At 41.7% G+C, this 4391-nt stretch overlaps 1 pseudogene; it reads right to left on the minus strand.

Moving 5' to 3' along the window:
* Positions 1-2263: 2263 nt before the first annotated feature.
* Positions 2264-3273, minus strand: LOC142841654 (protein FAM13C pseudogene; annotated as a pseudogene).
* Positions 3274-4391: the final 1118 nt, after the last annotated feature.

Consider the following 4391-nt stretch of genomic DNA (forward strand, 5'->3'; position numbering starts at 1 on the left):
GTCCGCATGGGTATATGAAGTGTTTATGAACCTAGAGAATGATGATTGAAAATGAGGTTGGAAATCTCACAAGCTACTTCTCTGATGAGATTTCCAGTTCCCTTTGAGTCACATGGAGCACTGATCTAACTACACCCTCGTTGTACTGGGAACATTCTGCTTTGGGACTTGGCTATCATCAGAAGGGCTGGGAAGAGAAACATAATGGATGCAAATTAGCACAGATCTGTGGCCAAGGCTACAAGGAAGCCAGACTGCCTAAGGTCAAGAGACTTACAACTAAAAGTAATTGGCCTTTTCAGGTGCAAGATTCACAGGGGAGAAACTCACACCTGGAAAGAGCGAGCAGAGATCTTTCTACACAACAGAACCTCTGTTCTGTGGGGATGCACACTGTCTGCTGGCCATACTGACTGGTTGAAAGGTGGAGACCTGACTAAAGATTTTCAAATGCTTTTTATGAGGAAGTCACTGTTGGGAGAAAAGAAAGATGTGGATACAAAGCACAGGCATCACTTAAGGGTTTGATTTTCATTTTGCTCTTTGGGAAATTACATAACTCACCTTTCAAATTGGAAGGAAAAATAGTCTTTCTACCATTTTCTGTGGACTGGCTTGGATATGAAACTTGAGACATTTCTCTATGCCCACCTTTCTACCTCTCCCCGCCAACCTCCATCAAGCAAGCTGTATGTGGTGCCAGTTCTAGTGGTGGGTGGGAATTTTGCAATAGAACTTGAAATTTGAATGTATGTGGTGTTTCCACACATACACAGTAAAGGGGGTGCAAAAACGCAGGGTATGTTGGTGCTGGTTAAGTAGCTTCATCTCAACTTCAGCTCTTTTGCCATATCTGCTGTATCCATCTGCGGAGGAAAGGTTTGTGAGTAGTCAAGAGGGCTTGTAGCAAGGACTCTGGTATTGTGTTAGGCATGGGACACAGAGTTGAAATGCTGTGGATAATCTTCCAGGACACTCACAGCCAGCTAAGAATATTGCTGAGTTGGTAGAGTACCTGTCTACCATGCACAAAGCCCTGAGGTAGATGCCAAGTGTTGCATAAAGCCAAGTATTGGGACATACACTAGGATTCCTATCTAGTAACTTATTTACTTGCGAAGTAAAGGCAGCAGAATCAGATGTTCAAGGTGATTCTTGGGTGCAGAGGGTATTTGATGGCAGTTTTTGTTGCATAAGGATAGGAAAAGAATTTCACGGTCTTGTCGAAGAGCCCAGCGTAAGAAAATCTAAGATAGAGTAGGGAAAGGGGGCACTAGTATCAAAGGAGTTTGTCCTTAGGCGATAAGGAATAGATTGTTCAAGAGACTAACACAGAGCGACATATGTTAATGATTCTTTAGTGGTATGCTTCAAACCCAAGTCTTACTGAAAATGGAGGCTTTTCTTTCTTTTAATTTTTAATATTTTATTTTAATATAAATATTTGTCAGTTATAGACAAAGATAATTTACAAAGTTCATGCCATTCAAATGAACTTTGGTAACCAGAAATGTAAGTTTTCAAATAACAGATCAGATAACGCAGTAGTTTCATGTAGAAGTAAGAGATTAGTGACACAGTCGGGTGTACTTTGGGGTGTTTAGAATGCCTACAGACATACAGGACAAGGTAGTGGATGTTGTGTCATTTAACTTACCTTTTTTGGGGGGGAGGGTTCAAGACAGGGTTTCTCTGTAGCTCTGGAGCCTGTCCTGGAGCTAGCTTTTATAGACCAGGCTGGCCTCAAACTCACAGAGATCTCCCTGCCTCTGCCTCCCAAGTGCTGGGATCAAAGGTGTGTGCCACCACCGCCCGGCTAAATTATCTTCTTAACAGCTGGTTTTTTCCCCCCTGGATGAAGAGCAGAAGTTTTCCTTGTCTCACCAGTTAATTTAAACCCTGCTCTTTTCCATACATCAATGAAGTCAATCTTTGGGCACTAATAAACCTTCCCTAGCAGGTAGTCTGCCTATGTGTGATGTTAGGTTTGACAAGATATTAGATTTTTTTGAGACAATTACATTTAACTGTGGATTTCAGTTTTGTGTGGAGTAGGGTGAATGCTTTTGCCAATCCCAATGTTACCTACTATTTCCCTATTTAAATCCCTTCTTGTGTATAATTACACTAGCTCTTCCTTTGTATAAAGAGCTAATACTATCTTGAAAGTGCTCAGTTTTCAGTACATCAAAACTACTTAGCAAGAACAATAGAGAAAAATAAACTTGACTTTGTCTTGGGTGGAACTGATCAGAGCCAAACCTCAAATAGTTTTGGTCACATCCTGCTCACTGATGAGGACATGTAGCAGACTCAGTTTGGCTTTTATGTGCTTGTATTCATAGTACTCATTCGCCATTGGCATCCTGCCTTCCTTCTGTGGACATCTTCCTGTCTGTTTGAACAAGTGTTCTTCAAATTCTCGCAGGGCTTTCCGTAGCCTCTTCTTGTCAGCCCTACTTTCTCGGAGATGGTCAAGAAGGACTGGCATAGCAGCCTCTCCTAAGTTGGACATGAAGAGATCTGGTTGCTTCCCCCCTTTCTTTTCATCTGGTAGGAGGGTCCTCATAGACTCTGTCTCAGAGGAGGTGAGGTATCACCAACAGGAAGGCGGGACACTGAATCTGGTAAAGAAGGTTGTTGGCTTCTCTGTGGACAGTCCTCATCAGAGTCCTTTTCCTCAATTGTTGGGATCAGGGATGGTGTTGACAAGATTTGCTTGATAATCTTGCATCGGTCCATAAAGAGGCTTTATGAAGTTCTTATCTTGCTTAGTTACCTTGACATCATCCTGGGAAGGAGTCTGGTCTCTCTTCTCCATCACCACAGCATCTGAAGTCTCCTCTCCTGAGGAGCTTGGCTCAAGACCCAGAGCTTCTAACTTGTCATTTTCTCTGGGCACTGGCGGCTGTTCACAGGGCGGGTTTCTCTGGGGGATTTGCAAGTACTCCCTCGTTCTTCCAACAGCTTCAGCTTTAGTTCTTTGAGCTGTTTGCATCCTTTAGCCAAATCATTCATCCACTTCAGAACCTCAGGATTTGAAGTCTTGTCTCCGTGTGAGGGCTGATACTTCTTTACTTGCTCAAATTTTTCTTCAAACTTCCGAATCTTCCTCTTAAGGCTCCAGATCTGCTTTGTGAGCTGTGTAATGGTTTGGGGTTCCTTACCATCCCCACCACTGCACAAAGAAGAGCTTCGTGGCATTATAAACTGCTGGCTTTGACTTTGGCTAAAGATGGAGCACCGTGGTGACAGCAAATGGAGGCTTTTCATCCTGCCCAGTCCTGCAACTGCTTTTAAAATAACCACTCAGAGACTTAATATTAATTTTAAGTGTTTGGCTGGTGGCTCAGGCTTATTACTAGCTAGCACTTACATTTAAATTAACCCATCTCTATTAATCTAAGTATAGCTACCAGGCTGTTGTGTTACTGATCTGCTAATATGTTGTTCCATGGGAGTTTGGCTGATATTTCTCAAATTCGACCCTTCTTTTTCTGTCTCTCTGTTTGGATTTCCCACATGAGTCTCTCCTGCCTTGCCATAGGCCAAAGCAGCTTTATTTATCAACCAATGAGAGGAGCACATATTCACAGTGTACAGGATCCCATAACACCTTACCACCAACTCCCAAGCAAACCTATAAACATAGTATTTTATACACTTAGAAAATGAGTTTCTCCCCCTTTCTTCACCAAGAGATGTTTTTCATTTATTTTATAAACTTGTTAAAGGGGTTGTCTCTGACTCTTTTACTGGCTTTTGAGACCATATTCCTGGTATTGGGTCGCTTTTTTCAATCTTAGTACATGGAAAAGTGCTTAGTTAGTCTTACTGCAACTTGATATGCCATGTTTTGTTGATATCCATGAGAGACCTGCCCTTTCCTCAGCAGAAATGGAGGAGGATTGGATTGGAAGTGGTACTAGGGGATGTGAGTGAGGGACTGGAAAGAGAGGAGCAAGGGGAAACTGGCTGAGATATAAAATAAAAAAATAAATTTATAAAAAATAAAGAAAAAAGAAAATCTAAAAAAAATTAAAAAATAAACTTGTCCCATGAACCAGACACTGTACAAGGCCTATAGAGTTACCAAATAAATATTTACAAAGTGTAGTTGGAAGCTTTCCTCTCTGCCATCTGGTCCACTTGACCAGTTTCTCCCCTGCCTGATGGTCACTGTAGCCACTTATAAATAATCATTCAGAGGCTTAATATTAATTATAATTGCTTGACTGATGGCTCAGGCTTATTACTAACTAGCTCTTACATATAAATTAACCCATTTCTAATAATCTGCATATTGCCACATGCTTTATGGCTTACTGTTAATGCTCTGGCATCTTCTCTGGTGGCTGCTGGAGTCTTTCCAATTCCACCTTCTTTCTCCT

This window comes from Microtus pennsylvanicus, chromosome X (genome assembly GCF_037038515.1).
Source record: "Microtus pennsylvanicus isolate mMicPen1 chromosome X, mMicPen1.hap1, whole genome shotgun sequence".
NCBI classification, from domain to species: domain Eukaryota; kingdom Metazoa; phylum Chordata; class Mammalia; order Rodentia; family Cricetidae; genus Microtus; species Microtus pennsylvanicus.